Source organism: Protopterus annectens, chromosome 12.part0 (assembly GCF_019279795.1).
Source record: "Protopterus annectens isolate FY-2018-M chromosome 12.part0, PAN1.0, whole genome shotgun sequence".
Taxonomy (NCBI): Eukaryota; Metazoa; Chordata; order Ceratodontiformes; family Protopteridae; genus Protopterus; species Protopterus annectens.
This window is the reverse complement of record NC_056746.1, coordinates 1,163,048,800-1,163,068,799: the sequence shown is the minus strand read 5'-3', so window position 1 is coordinate 1,163,068,799 and position 20,000 is coordinate 1,163,048,800. Positions and strand designations below refer to the sequence as shown.

General features: G+C 37.8%; 1 protein-coding gene across 2 annotated transcripts in view; it reads left to right on the top strand.

Annotated features, from left to right (window-relative positions):
* RALGAPB (Ral GTPase activating protein non-catalytic subunit beta) overlaps positions 1-20,000 on the top strand; it is a 3,411,848-nt gene that overhangs the window by 2,423,113 nt on the left and 968,735 nt on the right. The window lies entirely within an intron of this gene.

The following is a 20,000-nucleotide window of genomic DNA, read 5'->3' as shown; positions in this document are numbered from 1 at the left end:
AATAATATTAATATTTTGAATCCATGCAGTAAGCACTTTCATCTCAAAAGGAATTTCTTCAGATTGACAAAATCAAAGCAAACATTCAAATACACACAATGTAAAGTCATATAATGTACCACATGTCTTATGTTTTAACCTTCTCGTTTTGAGATACATTTTAAAATTCCCTTTGTCATTTTACCTTGGTGACCTGCAGGCATTTATTTATTTATTTGTTTAAGTTTGACTGGGGAAGTCCACTGGGCCAAGATGAGCTAGTTTTCAGTGGAGGCCCAGGAAGAAAAGCTCCACAGTAATTGCACGTTACATTTCACATGTTACAAAAGGACATAGCTCCTTGATGTTTGCAATTGGCTTTTCACAATGTTACAAAAATGAAAAGACATAATTCAATACAGAAATTTCAACATTTACATAAAAAAGTGAATATTTTTGTTATAAACTCAGTTGTAGGTTTAACATTTCAAAATATATAGCTACTAGCCATTAGTAGGTTAGGAAAATATTATGCATGGAGAGGGTAATAGTATAATTGAGATTGGAGAGTATAGTGCACTAGATATTAGAAAAAAAATAGTTTTTGGTAGGGGACGGATTGTTTTGGGTGGGATGAAGTAATAGAGGTAGTTGGATCAGTCAGCATCTAATCTCAGCAGTTTTCTTTCCAGTCCAGTTCATATTCTCAATCATATGTGGAATTAACTTAATCTGTGACTACAAATGTAAAACCTTTTATCTTGCATACAAATAAATGTGTAGGCAATATATTTTAGTGTCTTTTATTTCACTAATATGTAAATGACCCTAGATATGAAAGAGTAAACTCCCTAGTCGTTCTACCTTTGTAGAATGCGTAGCTTTCTCATGTTCAAAATTTACCTTATGTATTACATAATTCAGCACCCACATAACAAAAGTAATGGACGCTTGCACCTGCTTGTCTAGCCTGTCATTTTCCCTGTATTGTTTATCGGGGACAGATGTCTGGACTTCGAGAAGTCATAGCCTTTTTTAAGGCCTGCTGCTGAGACAAGGGTGTCAGGCTTCAGTGTTTCTGACCAAACACCTGCCTCTCTTGGGGCTGAAAGATGAGCCTTTTTCTGAACTGGGGTCATTACACCAGGGCTTTCGCAAGTCATCTAGATTGTATCTCTCTGGATGTAAGCCAGTGATATATTAATTATCAGTACTCCTGAAATGTGTAGTTATTGGGGAAGGGAGTGCAGGAGAGCATATGTATTTTTGTGTATATAATTTTTTATTACCTTCAGTAATAATCTCTGTGGTTGCAGCACAGTGCCTTATCCACCCTATTACTCAATACATCCCCCATCTCACAGATGCTTATCTACTTTTGCACCTGTGGATTGCTGCCAGCGATGATGATTCTGTCCTTGACCAAAGTCAGTAGCTCAGAATGTGAAGTACAAATTTCCATAGTAGCCATCAAAGCATCGTTACTGATTTTTCATTCAAAGTCCAAATTTTCTGCTGAAAAGAAGTAAGGGGCATCATTAGCTGACCTTCAGCTCTATGACATAGATGAGTGAAGCCTTAACTACTACCCAGATTGAGCTAGTGGCCTGGCCACTGGAAGAGCCGATAGGAGGAGGATGGGTGTGACCAGCCATTGATGGCTGGCTAATAATGGGTGGAGGTATTGGCCATTCTGTTTGGCAAATACCAACATGCAGATAGTGAATAGAACCGTAGACCAGGGACTTGAATTTGGCCCACCCAAAAAGGAAGTGGTAGCCCTCTGCAGAGTATGTGTGTGCGCGTGCGTGTGTGTCTAAGCATCTACACATTGGAGGAGGGCATAGCTGGTTCTTCTTTTGTGAATATGGTGTTCATATTGACCACAAGGGGAGGACAGGACCATAATAAAAAAAAAAAGCCCCAATAGATGCCAGATTTACAGCTCTTTGATTGGCTGTTACTTCTCAGGGTGTGAGTCAGGAGTGTCTCTCACCCTAAGAAGAAGTAACTGGCCATCTTTTCCCTCAAAACTTCTTAACATGCTTCCCAATCACCAATTTCTTTCTCCCTCTACTTCTTCTCCCACTTCTTTTACCTTAGATTTGTCATCTTAGACTCACTGTCTACAAACTTATCACTTTGAGATCCAGTGGAAAAGTATCTTTGAGTGCTTTCTAGAATTTATCTTTTTTAATACCAGTTTTGTAGTGTTCTTGGCCACAGATTTTGATATTTTTCAAATAGTCATTTGATTGGATGAGTAGACTTACTGATTAGCATTATTTAATAGAAGAATGTGAAATATTGAAGAAAAATTTTTTTGTTAGGTGTTATCCACCTAAAATGGTAGATGAGGCTGTGGGAAATGTTTTTTGAAACACGAGGCGATTACTACAGATATTAGTACTAGTAATATAGAACAAATGCCGGCTAATAAGATTAAAGATTTTATCTTAGCTTTTATGCTAGAGAATTCTGTAGATGAATTAAGTATCAGGGGAATAATTTCTAATAACTGGAATATTTTAAAGAATTTTCAGGAGACTAGTAAGATAATAGGGGAAGCTCCTATTTTTTTTTTTTTGACAAAAAGGGGCAACATTTTGAAAGTATTTTTATAGAAATGATATTCTCTTAATACTGTTTTCTATGTTTAAAGGTAATTGTAATTATTGCAAATATATTATAGAAGGGCCTCCACTGAAAACGGGCTCCTTGAGCCCAGTGGACCTCCCCGGTCATCAAACTGGAAATAAATAAATAAAATAATAGTGACCGCTAGAAGTTATGAAATTAATTTATTAAGCAGATATAACTGCAAGTCCAAATATATTGTTTATGTAGCTTTATGTGGACTTTGTTCTGCATGCTATATAGGAAGAAATACCCGTGGATTTTATTCTAGAGTTTATGAATACTTAAGAGCTGTAGAAAGATAAGAGTCTACTAATGCTTTGGCCAAGCATGTAATTTTGTGTCATTGTCATGAAAAGGTATTTTATAAATTTTCAGGCATTAATCAAGTTAAAAATTACCATTCTAGGTGGGATGCTGAAGAAGATTTAGATTGGAAAGAGTATTATTGGAAAGTTCGGTTAAATGCATGTGTATATCCAGGAATAAATGACAGAGAAAATTTTAAAGCTGTTTTGAATAGGACAGGCTTAAAACATTGAAACAATTGGTCGTATGATTTTAATTATTTATTCTGTTGGTTTGTTTTTGCAACTAGGTTTGATGAAGTTCATTTTGAATGAAAGCTCTTACCCTTTGTGTTATTTAATAAAGTTATTTCACTTATTTTTGGAGCCATTTTTGTTAGCCGTTTTTAATATATGTATTCTTTAATATGGACAAAGGTTAGTGTCTCAAGTTTTAAAGTGATCCTTTTATGTAATTGAGAATACCTTATTCATTTTTGAATGCTCCCTCCTCCTCTGATATTATACCCACTTAGTTCTGCAGGTATCTTATTGATTATACTGTCCAAGTGTACTTTGGAGGGACATACTTAGATGTTGCCTTTCCAAAGACTAGTGTCCCTTAGGGTTGCACCTTTGGCCCTGTATTTTCCTCCATTTTCATTAATAATTTTTCTTCTCTTTTTTCACAGAAAATAATTATTATACATTCATAACTCAATAATTCTCTAGGAAAGTTAGGACAGCAGCAAAATTCAGCACAATTTTCAAAACTAACTTAATGACTTCTGTTACTGGTTCCATAGAAACAAACATAGAAAATACAAAAGATGCAACTGCTATTAAGAACCCCACATAGACTCACTCAAACAACCCTATTCAGCTTGCTGACCTCTGGGGAAATGTCATCTCACTTAAAACCTGTTATAAATATCATTGTATACTTCTCAGCACCTCTCCCATGTCACCCTCATGTTGAAACCAGTATCTCCAGAGTACACTGTAGATTTAAACAGTATTACAGATATGCTAGTCAGCTTACTCATGACATTTGCTGCTCTGTCACGAAATCCCTAATAATTCCCAACTTTGAATGCACCTTCCCCCTCTTCTTATTCTGCAGTTCATACAACATCACTGTTTTACAGAAGGCCAAGAACAAGATTTGCAGGTTCCTCTACTTCTTTAATTGATGAGACTCCTCGCTCTCTATTCTATTTCATTTAATATTTCCTGGTTACCAAATGCAATGTGTTCCTCTTTGCCACCACTTTTGGAAATTACTGAGATTAGACTTTTTCCTCTCTCTTTCCTGAATCCTGACTTTTAGTACCTCATGCTACCGTATTCTTTCAACCCAGCGTATCTCTTTTATCTTGTAAAGTCTCCACTTCTTTCTGAAAATCATTTGAAATTTTCTTTTCCAAAGATTGCCCCTGCAGTCTCAAACTATGTTCTGCATGACATTGCAATTTCATTTAAGTTCAGCAGTTTTTAAACTTCTGTCATGTTGCATTTTCTCCTCCCAATAAAAATGTTTCACACCAACCCCGTCAGCTGTTACTCATGCTTTCTAGTTCCTTCTACCATTCTGCCCTCCACTATTTCTATTTCACTGTCTCCTAGTTATTTTGTGAGATGATTCCATTCTATGTTGTTTCCTTCTCTCTGTCTGATGAATTTTAACTTCTAATTGTTTTGACTTGTGGCCTGCATGGCATCTTGCAGGGGCATACTCTGTTAAGCTTCATCCCGTGTGCCTAGTAAAAGATAAAATTACCTCCTCATAAGGCTTTATTCCGTGGAGCATGGCCTTAGTAATGATTAATCATATCTGCCCTGAAAAATAAAGCATGCTGAGGCAAGAACAAACAAAGAAGAAATTATAAAACAGTAAAATACCACAGAAAGGCTCACCAAGAAATGTTTGACACTCACTCAATTTTAGTTAGCTTTTTCATCTAACAAACAAGACTTCCTCAGAATACTGTGGCACACCAGAAACACATTTAAATAGTGCTGTCAATTAATTAAGACTGCATAACATTCTAAAAGGTTCAAAAAACATTAAAAATCCACCATGCAGAAAAGTAAATTAATAATAAATCACATCGGGCTCGACCTCCTAGATCTCAAAAAAAAAAAAAAAACATTTGATGTTAACTACATTCTTCCCCAAATATTTGTCTGATCTTAGCTCAATTTGCCATCTGGCTTCCCTCTTCTGTAATCTGTTTGTATAGTATCCACCTCTATAATCAGATGGCTCATGATCAATAGCCATGAACAGAAGTTTATTTTTACCCGTAAGAAATGTATTTTTACCTATACATCTTAATGTCTGTCAGTATAAGACATTATTCATTTTGTTTTTTTGTAATGTCTTAGTAATGTTTCCTAATCCTATTGTACAGCTCCCATGTGGTCATACCTATTTAGTAATCATAGTGATAGGCACAAAAGGCTAAATAAATCACCCTGTAGAACTAGATGTAAAATTACCAGAACTGCAAACAATTTTGTGTGGTAAAAAGGCATACTCATGAATATAGGAACAGCACTTACACCCTTCAAATGCATAAGTTCCTTTTTTTCTTATTAGTATATACCAGAGGTACTTGGGTGCTATCAATTTGCAATAAACATTTTAAATTGGTGTTTCTTTTATATGTAAAAATTGGGGTGTTTTGTAGTATGCTGTTTAGATTTGAATCACCCCTAATAATTTCCCACTACTTTTTAATAACCTCGCTTATATTAAACCAAAACAAAAAAAGGAATGGTAAGCTCCAGTCCACTGAAAGAATACCAAAACTATGTTAAAAGATTTATGCAGACAATATGAACTCCAGTCCACTGGAGAATAATTTAGCTACTCTAGAATCCAAGCAAACTGAACTAAAATTAAAAATCTTAAAATCTCCAGCACCATTAGTAATAATCCAAGACAAACCATTACTAAATTTGTTCAAAGAGTTTAAAAGTTCTATTTCTGGTAGTGTTTGCTGTGAGGGGGATTAGATACCTGAATGATATTTTATCATCTGGAAGGACAGTGCAAGTAAGATTAATGTTTTTCTTGAATATCTTCACAGTACTACTGAATTTTTTGAATTTGCATTCATAGGTAAGTACTAGGCTATCTGCCCAATGGCATTTATAAGCCTAGCCAGAATGTGTTGGCTTTCATCACCCCCTTAGATTAGTTCTCTATGCCCATGGCCAGCAGAGCCATTAGTTCCCTACGCCACTGTCCAGCAGAGCCATTGCAGTGATCCCCGGGGTAAATTTTCTGTTTCCCATCCACCTGTCAAGGTTTCTCTTGAAGAGTGTTAGTGAGGGGCTTTGCCTGATATGTATTGGAATCCTGTTCCAAAGCATTGAGAGTCTCTGGGACAGGAATCTATCGCTCCAGCATGTCCTATTTATCATTGTGGTGAGGTTTATATCTCTAGAGCTTGTGGCTCTCCGGGATTTGTTTTTTTTAGGTGGAGCGTGTCCATCAGTTCTGGGTTGGACATGGCCTTGTTTGTCAGGCAGAGATAACCTCTGAGTAAGCGGTATGCAACAGAGTACAGCTGGAGTTTCTTGAGTCGGGCTGCATAGGGCATCTCTTTGAGGCCAGCAATCCTCTTGGTGAGGTACATTTGTGGTCTTTCCAGCTGTTGCAGGTGTCTTGTAAGGTGCATCCCAAATGGAGCGTTGTATTTTTTGATGGGTCTAATGAGTGATAAGTAGAGAGGCACAATAACCTCTTTTGTTCTAGATGCGAACCCTTTTATGATTAGGTGGGCCACATAGAAGGATGTCCTAACCACCTTGGCAATATGATCATCAAAGTAGAGATTACTATCATTGGGTCCCCAGATCCCTTATTACATTTTGTGCATTTAGGGGACTACCACCTATGTGGTAGTTTGTGGGTACTTTGTTTTTTTTTCCAAAGGGGATGACTATGCAGTTTTTGGCATTTAGATTTTGACACCAGGTATCCGTCTCAGTGAGACCCTTCTGGAGGGTGTCTATCAGCCGGGGAATCAGTTGTGGCCCCTAGTTTTCAGTCGTCTGCAAACTTGGTCAGCCATAGTCCTCCTATGCTTGCCTGTACCTCTGAGAAGTATATACCGAACAGGAGGGGGTCCTAGGACTGAGCCCTGGGGGGGGGGTGCCACTTGTAACCGGTTTAGAGTTGGATATAGAGCCTGCAACTCTCACCATGTGGGTTCTATCCATGAGCCAGTTGGCAACCCATCTCGCAACGTAGGGGTTTATGTTCAAGCTGGTGAGCTAGTCTATAGTACTAGAATGGGGAATGGTGACGAAAGCCTTTGCGAGGTCTAGGTGGGCTGTGTGGACCTCCTTTCCCTCGTCTAATGCCTTGGTAACTGTCTCAAAGAAGTCCACCAGGTTTAGGAGGCATGATCTGCCCTTAACAAAGGCAAACTGGGTAGGGTCCAAGGTTTGGAGGTTCCCAATGTCTCTGTTAATGAGTTCCATGATGATGCATTCCATAGCCTTGCAGACCAGGCTAGTAAGGCTTATAGGGCGATAGTTCCCAGGGTCCATTGTGGCTCCACCTTTGTGGAGTGGGATAAATGTTGCTATGTGCCGTTCTGTGGGTACTTAGCCTGTAGAGAGGCTGAGTTTGAACAGTGTGTTTAGGTGAGGGGTTAATTCATTTTGGAGCTCTTGTAAGACACAGCCTGGGACACCATCCGGTCCCATTGAAGCTGTGTTTTTGGCTTTGGATAGGGCTGTTTTAACCTGTGTGTCGCTGATTGATGGGACCTTACATTCTTCTGGTATGGCTATCGACCCTTTAGGGGGTGAGAGGGGGGTGAAGTTTGCACTAAACCTGTCTGCCAGAATGTTGGCAATATCATTCGGTTCAGTGTATTTTGTGTCATTCTGCACTAACTCAGAGCAGATCTGAGAGTTTCCACTTAGGTTCTTGACATAGCTAAAGAATGCTTTGTGGTTATCTTTGGAGTCATTGGCAATTTTTCTTTCGAAATTGGCCTTTAATGAGGGATCGTAGTTTCTTGCTGATACTGATCAGGGATGTCTTTCCTCCTTGGGATTTTACTCTTTTCTGTACTAGTTTCCTCCTCCTGTTGTATAGCTTGTTTATGGCAGGGGTCCACCAGACTGGTTTCCTTTTCTTGGAGGAGTGATTCTTGGTTTTACTTGGTATAGCACGATCCATGCATTCCTGCAGATGCTGATAGAGTGCCTTTGTAAAGGTTTCAGCAGCTTGGACAGCATTGTCCTTTAGCATGGGGGCTGTGAACTTTTCCAGCTCATGTCTTAAGTAACATGAAGTTTACTTTTGAAAAGTTTTTCATGGTGGTTTCCTTGATTGGGGGTGGGGGGCGGAATGTTGATATCCAGAATGATTAGTCTATGGTCTGATCTAACCAGCAAGGGGTTGACCTCCGGTTGAACACCAGTCGCCCATGTTGGTGATGGCCAGGTCCAATATGTTGTTCCCTCTGGTGGGGGTGTTGACTAGTTGATCTAGGGCATTCGAGTTTATAAATTCTAGGAAGCATTGGGTAAGGGAGTTAGTACTAGAGTAGTTCTCCCAGTTTATGTTTGGGCAATTGAAATCACCCAATATTAGGGTATTAGGTAGGACCTTCATATTTCCCAGTGTCTCCAGGAATGCGGTATGGGGTCCTCGGTCATGGTGGGTGATCTGTAGCAAGCTACAATTTGGATTGTAGTTTTGCCCATTGTTAGTTGCACGTGGATGATCTCTGATGCATTGTGCTGCGCCACTAACCTGGAGGTGTGGGTATCCTTGATGAATATGGGTATACCCCCGCCTTTTGTGTTACTGTCCTGGTTCTGTGGCCGAACGGTATGGTATGAGTTACAGCCTAGTAGTGTTGTGGTGCTCTCAGGAACCTTAAACCAGGTTTCTGTTAATGCACAGATGTCGATGTTCTCCATACTGAGGAGTGCCTCAAGTGCATGTATTTTGAGGTTTAGACTTCTGGCGTTGAGTAGCATTACCCTCAGTTTTTGGTTATTTGTGCTATTTATGGTGGTGGGTTTGTCTTTTGAGCCTTGCCTAAAAAAGGCACTATGGTGGTGGCAAGAGCCTTGGCCAGTATTCAAAAGCCTAAGGGTGGTAGATGCAAGCCATCTCTTGCGAAGCAACATGGCTTGTCGAGCATGTCATCCCAGCGGACAGATACTGGATCCCCTTTGAATGACACCAGAAACCTGGCAAATTGTTGAAATTGATAATTTTTTCTTTATACTGTGGCATCATTCTTGGTGAGGGCAGAATGCTGGTCAGGGTCATACCAGCCTGGGCTACATGATCAGAGAGCTCTTCCATGTCTCTTTTCATGTAGTCCATGGAGGTACGTCTCAGGTCATTCACACCAACATGGACAATGACAGAGTCGTATTTGTACTTGTTCTGGAGTGACCTGAGTGCTTGTGTTATGTGGCGGATCCTGGCTGCCGACAGGCAGCTAACTGTAACCTTCTCCTTGTGCAGCCTAGTTAGTGGGACATCACTGTGCCTGATTAGAGTCGCCTATTACTAGTGTGTTGGGTATGTTATTTTGCCTTAAGGGCTGTGATTGCGTGGCACACTGATTATGTGAATTATGTGTTTCATGGCTGGTGATGGGGTGTGGAAGTTGCTTGGATGTGGGCTTTGAAGGTCTCTGTTGCTTTTGCAGATTTTTATTTAGAGCCTCCGAGTATGTTTTTATGTATTCCTATGTGGTGTTTGCTGGTGTTTGTTTATTAGGTCTATGCGAGACTGGTGGTGTGTTGCAAGTATTACCCTTCTCCTCTTGATTGTCAGTTCCAGTCTTGGGTTGAGAGAGCTTTGCCTCCAGTTATAATTGCATCTCTCACATATATTAGTGTTTGGTGGTAGGAGGAGAGCATTGTCTGTGTACATGAGGTAGTTGTAACATTGCCTCAAAATGCCCAGATTCATCAGTTGGACTGGAGAGTACACTGGAAACTGCCCTTTGGACATAGGTAGAGTAAGCTGTTTTTCTGATTGGCTGGTGGGGGCGAATAGAGAGCCTTGTCCTTCTGGACAGTATAGGGGGGGGTCTAGTGCTAGGGTTAATTAGTGCTTGCTATGAGTTTTAAACAAGTGCTTGACTGTGAAATTAATGGTTTGAGTGCTAAAGTTGAAGGTTTGTCTAGTTCCAAGGGAAAAATTGAAGAATAGACTTTGCGGAGCCGAGAATAGTTAAATGCAGTTTTTATAGCAGGGAAGTGAAAGAGAGAGAAATTAGACCAAAATGGCCAATAAACTGCTAACGTCTGGGCTGAAAGCACTCCTCCAGGGACAGATAGACTGCTCAAAGCTCCCCTCTCTCACAGGTGAACAGAGAAACGTCCTTCTATCCAAGTAAGGTATGGGCAACACAGCCCTGGATTCAGCAGTGACCTGAAAATTGGACTAAGCTAGTTCAGAAAGGTGGGAAACAAGTGTGTATTTATATATATATATTTATATATATATTTTTTTCCAGAAAATAGAGCAGATAAAATCAAAACAACACTTTACCCAATTAACCAGTTAAAAAGCACAAAACTGAGCCCTGTTCCAGCAGTCTTCAATCAGACAAGTTCTAACTGCACACTCCTGCCACTAGGGTACAGAGAAACCTTCTCCAAAAAAGACGGCCTGGATCAGTGCACAGGTTATGCAAACAAAGCTAGATCCAGTAGGCCTGAATCTAGTCTATGCTACAGCAAACAAGGCGTACTGATTTCAGAAAGAAACAGTTCAAGTAAGCATGCTCAATAAGCCTTTAACCAGAAATTCCCAGCTCAGAAGGGCAGAATCTAGCCTCTCCTCCCACAACAGTGCAGACCACAAACTTTCTTAATGTAGAATAACTGGCTTGAAGCCCAAGTGCTTAACCCAGAATTAGTACACTTTTAGAATAACAGACACTGAGCCTTCAACCAGCAGTTCCCAACTTAGAAGGATGTACGCTACCTGTCCTGCCACAACAGTGCAGACCACAAACCTTCTTAATGTAAAACAACTGGTTTGAAGCCCAAGTGCTTAAACCAAAAGCCTTAGAATAACAGTTACAATTTCATCAGGCTACTAACAAGCTGTAATAAAGGCAGCAGAATAAATTCAACTGAGTACTTTTAAGAAGAGGCAAACGCAAAATAAGGTAACAAAGTAGGAAGAAACACAAATACAGTAAAGCAAATGAAGTGCAATTTTTTTTTTTGGAGAAGGAAGAAACGGAGCAGATTAAGTTACTATAGGGGAATGTCCTTCCCAAGTGCTCTCTCTGTACATAGCAGAGGAGATGGAACTGGTAGGAGTATCTGAAATCAAAATATTTACAAGTGAAGTGAATGATTTGAGTATTAAATACCTTCAAGTCCTGTTTACCAAAGATGTAGTTAATCATAGGTTCATTTCTAATATTTATAGGAAACCTACTTACTCCAACTCATTTTTACGTTATTCTAGCTCCCACCCTAATTCCCAAAAGAAGGTGGTTAACATGTTTTGGGAGATTCTTTAGTGGACTGGAACTCATTTTTATCTGCATAAAGCTTTTAACATATTTTTGGGATTCTTTCAGTAGACCGAAGCTTACTGTTCCATTTTTTGTTTTGGTTTAATATTTGTGACATTTTGTTTTTTGTTGGTTTAACATCTCTTATATTACCAATGTCAACAGACATATCCAACAATAGCCTTTGCTAAAGGAACTTCTACTATGACTACAACATTTAATTTTGTTAAACTCCGCAAATAATATAGGAGGATGCAAAGAAGCCGTTTTATTAATAATCAAATTTCTAGTCTGGTGTAATAGTTTAAGGTTATATTGCCTTTACTTAAATAACGGTCATAGTCAAGTTCATCATACAAAACCAGCATTAGTGTTTGAATGAGATACCCTTATGAGAATTTTGAAGCTATTATTTTTGATATAAGCAAGATGAGTGCTCTTAAAATGTATATAACTGTTCACAAAAGTATTATTTTGGTCAGTACAGCTATTATAACTTCTACTAATGTTCATACATAAAGCAGCATCCAAAATACTATGGTGTCCCAAATGTGTCTCATTACAGGAAACAAGGGCTAGCATTTAAACTGGACACAAATTCATAACATCCCTCCCTAGTGCCATTCCAAATAAATAAAAGTCATCAACAAAGCATTTGTAAAATATGATTTTAGTAAATAAACTAATGTTGATTAAAATAAAACAATCCCACCATCCCAAAATAAGATTGGCAAAATACAGGGCAGCAGTGGTCCTCATGGATACCTCCTAACATTTTGGTATTTGTAATTAAAAATTAAAATAAAAAAAATGTTATCAAGCAAAATCTTAATAAAATGTGCATACAGTATTAATAAACATAGGACCACGGCAGGAATAATGTGCTAAAATTCACATCCTTTGCAATACTAGTAAACAAGGACTTACTATCCATGTAAACATAAAGGTCCCATTACCCTGGAAAGTATAACTTCTGATGTTAATGTTTATTCTTATTCAAAAAGTCCCAGGAATCCCTTAAATAGGAGTCCAACATGTAGACTAACTTAAAAAAACCTAATGTAGAAATATTGAAATTATTTCCATAACACAGGGGAGGAAAACCAACCTTAAGATCTTTAGGCACCTTGAACAGCACACATTTAAAAAATCAAAGTGGCATTAATAAACTCCTGACATAATGAATTCTCCAAGATGTATCTGATATGTTAATCTCTATTATACAGCATAAAAAAAGAAAACAGGAATGAGTTGATACCAAACTATTTATTAATTATGCTAATTTAGCACTTTTGTCATGATTTTCCGACTTCACCAGAATAAAAACAGAGTACAAAGGTGCTTAAATACCCTAATAAGCCCTTCTACTTAATTGATGCACAAGATTGGATAAAACCTACAAAAAACAATTGTATAAAATGCCTAATATTTCATTCTTAAACACATACACCACTCTTAAAAATGTGATCCAAAATATTCCAACAACAAAAAGATAATATGAAAGATAAAATACAAGGTTGATAAAATGAGTGCATTACAGCAAGAATATTGATCATAGAGAAATTCAGGTAATCATAGAAACATAAATATTTTCAAACAACAGGGAAGTGCTGGCACAAACTAATAATGGAACCTGCCAACCGTGTAAAAAAGGTAGCTTAAATATAAAAAGATGCTTTTAGGTGGAGCAAACTACTGATGAAAACCGTGTCATTAAGCCTCCAGGAGTTGGCAGAATTGGTTTTAAGTTGCCATTTAAACTCTAAGTTTCAACAGATCATCCATCGGGTCACCCCTCAAATCAGTAGGAATATTATCAATAACATAACATTTAAAGTTGTGAGAGGTCATGATTTTTAAATGCTTATACAAACCATTATGCTCAGTCTTTTTGCTAACCTCATATATGTATTGGTAAATCAGTTTCCTAAATGTCCTATTAGTTTTACCAGTGTGAAAACTAGGACATTGTTGACATTCTACAACTTAAATCACATTTCCTGAAATATTGGGTGAACAAATCTGAAAGGGTTGCTTCTCTCCACCAGCATATTCTTAAATTTCTCACATTCATCAAAAAATACTGCCTTCTGTGAAATCATTCTTGATAATCTGACTAACTGCCCTTTGGTGAGGGCACTTTTTTGATGACTGGAGTGCCAACTTGAAAAATGTAATAATGTGTTGAAATAAGTTGGTTTATGATAAATGGTGGATTTGAACCAATTTGAACCAATTTTTATCTCTGTTTTTGATAAAGTGTTAGCCTAATAATCAATTTGTTCTGTAGAACTATTTATGGTAAATTTACAAATGCAGTAGATTGGTTCAACAAGTCAAAAAATTCCAATAATACATCGGGAGAACCATTCCCAAAAAATAATGTCATCTAGGTAATGGCAGCAAAACAGCCAATATTTAGCATAAGATGTAAAAACAAAATTTTCCTCCCAGTGGGCCATCAGTAATGTTGGGGTACAGTTTGCCCCTATAGCAACCCCACTTATTTGCCTGAATAGTTGCCCTTTGAAAAAAGTGAAGTTGTTCTCCAGAACAGTTTCCATTAACTCGCTAACCAATTTATTTCTGGTGTGGCTAAGCTATTTTTATGTACATAAGAAGTCATAAAACCTTTCTAACCCAGTAGTGTGGGGGATAATAGTGAATAGATCTTTAATGTTTATGTTGACCAAAATCATATTATTATAAAGATGTTTAGAAATTCTTTTAACTAGGTCCCATGAATCCTTAATAAGATGCAGGATGCCATCAACCACTTCTTTTGGTTGGAAATCTATAAATTTGGCTATTGTAAAAGTTTTAGAGAACTTGGAATCTACAATGAAATATCAAGGGGGAATCTATCAGACTCTTATGCATCTTCAGGATACTGAAGATTGTAGGTTTTCTAGGATGTGTGCTTGTTAAATAATCAAATTCTGTCTGAGTAATAATCCCCTGGGTAAATAGGTCATACAACATAGTACCAATGCTTCAGTATGCTAAATTTCTCTGGTAGATAGAGACCTTTTCACAGGCATCGCTATACAGCAACTCCTACATTTTATTTGCATAATCATTAGAATTCATAACCACTAAACCCCCACGTTTATTGGGTTTCTTCAGCCTAATATGTTTTTCTAATATCTTCCAGCAACACCATGTCATCAGGTTCCAGATTTGACCAATAGCCATGTTTTTTGTTTTTATTTCTCAGTAGTTTCCTAGTATTATTTTTTGCAATTTTTTTCAGATAGGAAAATAATGGAGTGCATTGGGCGATTGAATGTGCTTGGTCTTTTACAAATAATAGAAGAAAACATGTCACCTGATTGTCTAGACTCATTCTGAGAAAAATACATGGTGAGATTCAGTTTACAAGTGAATAATCTGAAGTCTATAGTAACATCATCTATACGTGCCCTTCTAGAAGGGACAAATGTAATGCCCTTCTCAAATAGGTTTACCCATTTATTATTAACCCCAAGATCACTGTAATTATAAAGTTTGAAATCACCATCTCTGTTTTATATATATATATATATATATATATATATATATATATTATCAAAACTCTTTCAAGACCAGTTTAGTAGATACCATGTTCTCAATGGTTGCAACATACTTGTTCCAATACACAATGACAAAATGTGTAATGTTGCAACCAATGGTGTATTATGTAAAGATGGCTTTTTAAACTTATTATGTTGAATATCATTATTTTTAAATACGTATCTCAGATTTTATGTACTAACAATTTCGGATTCATAATGGCATGTGTAACATTAACCCTATGACTGGGTATAAAGAAAAATCTAAGGACAAATATGCCAAGTTGTCGTTCACTAAAAGATTCATGAGTATAATGGAAAACAAAATCAGTCTTCGATGTACTGGATGTACCATGATTAGAAAGGCTCACAGATGCTAAATTCTTCAGGGAAATTAATGGAATGGTATTGACTGTTCCTCTTCCTCGAGATATAACACACTTCACCAAAAAAAAACCACTCCCCGAGTGGACTGACTGTGGAAGGAATTCAATCGATCGAGTTCCCTAATTTTTCTGGGCTGCAGTCCCATTGGAACATCATAGGAGGAGGATATGAAGTGTTCTGTAAAACAGAATTCCAGTGCTGTACCCTAACAGTTTGTTAGTAGAAACATCTGCACCACGGACCTCAGCCTGCATGGAAGAGGGCACAGGGTAGGCAATCCCATTGCCATATGCTGTTAACATTGCACCTTTTTCTTCTGCTCAGTTGTAGTTTTGATGACCAATCTGTAGAAATAAAAATATCTTCATATTCCACTGAATTGGACATATGTAGCTAACTTATGTTTAGTCAGGGCTCATTTACTGTCTATTAGTCTATAATGACAGGGCTTGTGGTAATGGAGGAAAAGGTTTACTAGAAGGAGCTTTCAGCAACTTATATTAATATATTTTGCATAAGGTTTATAATTTCTCAAAGTCAAAAATGTGTCTATTGTCAGAATCTTGTGTTATAGTAAAGCGAAGGGTGTTTTTGTTTTCCCTTTTTCCTTACGTGATATAGCAAATCCCTTTTTGCTTGGGTGATGAGTTTAGGGCTGGAGGCAGCTATTAGTTTTCCAGGCATTTTTTGAGACACAAGTGATTTTTCTGACTACTGCAGCAGTGGCATACTGACTTACACCCAGGTAACATGAGTTTGATTAGTGGCCAGGGCAAAAAACTCCCCTTAGTAGATGACATAAGCAGTGCATCACCACAGGGTGTCCAGTGCTCTTCCTCTAACATATGCATTTTTCCCACACATACATGCCATCTGAGACCTGCCATTACTAGTGTGCAATACCAAGTCTTTTGTCACCTTTCCCACTGTCCTGGTGGTTCTGTGCAAATTTGCATTGGAACAGTGGCCAACCAGGGAACCTCCTCTCCCTCCCCCTCCATTGAGCAAATTGACAAGTGCCATTCACTCCCATTCTGTGCAAAGATTTCCAAGCACCCAAGCTGCTACTCAAAATCAAGACTGTATCCCTGTATACCACACAGCTGGTCTGGAAGGTCTGTATTTAAGTATATTGAACATGTTAGAATCAAAGAGAATTCAAATTTATCCCCCCATCATAAGGAATACAGTTAAAATAACAAGCAAGGGTTTTTGATAGTCTAGGAACAGATGATTGGTTGGAAGAGGTAAGCCCTGTTACATCACTGGACTCAAGTCAGGGTCTGAATTTCAAAAGCTTGGAATAGGTCAAAAGAACCACATGTATCTAGTACTGGATTATTTGTTTGACAGTGACACTTGTCTGTCCTATAAAGTGTTTAGAATGAAATACAAGTTTTCCAAAGTCAGATTATACAGTACATGCAACATACCATAAGGTTGAAGTGAGTGACAAAAGTCTGAGAATTGACCCCACTGGGTGCAGTTTTTAGTGGAAGCACAACACATGTTAAGGACCCACCTGGAGACACTTAATATAGTTAGTGTTTACTAGAAATTAATTTGTTCAGTACACAAGGGTGCCAGAACCGTAGGGTGAAGGAGAGTGGGCGCCCCCTCCCCATACTTTAAAGACATGAACAGCTGTCCCTGTCTCTTAATATAGCAGAAGGAAAAGAAACTGACTGACTGCGTTGAGAACTTAATAGTCAATCATTTGCCAGTGTCTGAATTTCCATGTGGAAAATGTATTACTGCTGTAACTCTAAACTGATGGTATTTGGTGGAAAACACAGGATGACATAAAGTTACAAGTGGCTGTTTTAAAATTGCAGTTTGTTTACAGTTTCTTGCAGTGCAGTGTCGGTGACAAGATCTCATCAGCAACCCTGCGAGGTCTGGATCGTGCAATGGGAAATTCATATCAAAGTCAGACCCACACAGTGCATTCCAAAGATGTGCACCAACCAACAGCTGTAGATTACATATGCTGCCTGAAAATAAAATAGAAAAGCTGGGAACCGACTCCACAAAGCATACTTTAATGCCTAACAAACAACCTGGCTCTGAAGAAGTCTTTGTCACGGACGAAAGCGCTCAACGTGTTTTATTACTTTAGGTATTAGTGTGCTTTGTGGTGCCTATTCCCAGCTTTTCTTTTTTATTAGCAAGTTTATTATGGTGATTTGTGAAGTTAACTGAATATGCTGAATGAAATGTATATCTTTATAGGAATTACTGAGTCTTGGATAAGCAGCAAGAGCCATCATGCAGCCCAGGGAGCTTTACATTGTACACTGTACTCGTGCATTTGTGAAAGATTTGAGTAATTTATTTGAAATATGGACATTTTACCATGATTTGCTTGCACATTTATTTCCATTATTGAAAATAATGGAAATAAATATTTGGATGATATTCAGAATAAGTTCAGCAAATGGAAGGTTAATTGGTGACAAGTTAACACAGGAAAGATGGCAAATAAATTCACTATGAAGATGAAATTATCTTTACCCAGGAGAATTTTAGATGGAAGTTTAGGTGCTTTACTTTTCTACACTTTAAGCACATGGCAGTGATTACTAAAACAGCTGACCAACCTAATGGTAGTACATTTTAGATAATATCAAGCCATTAAGAATAGAGCAGCTTTTTCAGAAATATGCACAAGAGAAATAGAATTAAGCTGACAAAAATATCTATACTAGGGATGGAAGATGTGTGTGTGTGTGTGTGTCTGTGTGTGTCTGTGTGTGTCTGTGTGTGTCTGTGTGTGTGTGTGTGTGTGTGTGTGTGTGTGTGTGTGTGTGTGTGTGTGTGTGTGTGTGTGTGTGTGTACATTGGTACCTTATAGCAGCCCTGGTGATGTAGTTATGTGAAGAGTAAACAGGGTGATTAATCGCCAGATTTGGTCACATTTTCTTTTGCAGAATTTTTGTTCAGTATTTTCAGTTGTAGAGTACAGTAACTCATTTTTAAACTGCAACTTCAGTTTGTTACTCAGTACAACCAAAATATTGCAGGTAGGGTGTGGGGTCACATTATCCCTTTCGTGATGTTTGCTCTTTCTGTACAGTTCTGCAACCGTGGTGTTTACTGTATTATCATCGCGTATGTATTTGTATAACTGTACTAAATGTCGCATTTACGACAGGGTATTCTTAACCTCACGATTGAAGGTATTCTTACTTAATATCGTCATGATTGTGAAGATGTTTGTTGAAAGCAATTAAAACTCTTTCACAACAATCAGCTTGTCCTTTAACATTTAGCAAATGAATGCTTTCAAAAGTCAAAACTAATCTGGAGATCTATATGCATAGCTCTCAAACAATTAGGAAAAATCTCAACATAATCAGGGAGTTATAAAATATTAGCACTGTTAACTTGAAACATTGAAAGAATAAGAGAATGTGAAATAATAGGCATTTATAATGTAACTATATCACTGGGGCTGCTGTAATAATAATAATAATAATAAGCCACTGTCTAACTAATACATGTAGTGATGTTGTCGTATCTCGCCTTCATTCTGTACTGGTTGGGTTTGGAACCAATCATCTGCTCTGAATCGGCGCCTTTAAAAAGCTCGAGGTCTTCCACAAGCTCATGGCTGAAAACCCTATCCCATGATGCTGTAGGAATTCCCCGATCTCATTTGCCACTAAACAGATCGTGTGCTTCACACTGGCTCTGGCTAAGTGATTTCTTTATATTGCATTTAATGTTTAAAAAATAGTGGATTTTTTTCTCTTGACATTACTTAGTATAGTTTAGTTTAGGATAGTTAAATTAGTTTAATTGGCTTAACAGCTTTGGCTGTTCGCTTGTTCTTACTGTTTGTGTGTTGGCCGTGTTTTTTTTTCTCTAGGCCTAAATATATATATTTATATACCCTATCCTGGCTTTCTAAGAGTGTATTTAGAATATTTTTTTAAGGCTCATTGTTTGAGCTTTTAGAGTGTTGTGTATGCTTAGATGTTGTACTGTTTAAGAAACTCTTTTAAATTAGAGGGCAGCCTGATCCCTTAATTTTAGGGGTCTTTTTCCCTTTTTTCTGTGCGACTTGGTCCTGTTATTTATGTTTGTTGCCTAACTGTCCTGTTTGGGGGACTGCTCTACCACCCAAACAACTTGTTTAAGTTGGTGGGGGGGGGGGGTTTCTATACGGTCTGCTTTTATATATTTTTTCTGCTTAGCAAGTTTCAAAAGAAAAAAAAAACTTGCATTTTGGTGGGTTTTTTTTCTATTCAGTAAGTTAGCTAGTTTTAATGAGAGGGCTGCTTGGTCCATTTAAATTAGAAGACTTCCCCTTAGTGTCTCTTTAGATAAATAATGATTGCTGTTGATTGGTTCATGATGTCAAAGCAGACCAACGAAACAAAACCCTCTGGGTTCAAAAAATGTTCTAAATGTAGTCAAAAGATGTCCATGACCGATGGTCATACTGTGTGTGTGTACTGCCTTGGAGCAGCGCATCTACAAGAATCTTGTGTGAGTTGTCATTTATTTAGTTATCGGGTTCTTCTTGAAAGAAAGAACAAGTTAATTTTAAGAGGGTTGTTGAAGACTGCCTTTTCAGAAGCCTTAGGAGAAGGTCAGAGTCCTGCAAAACAGACCTCTTC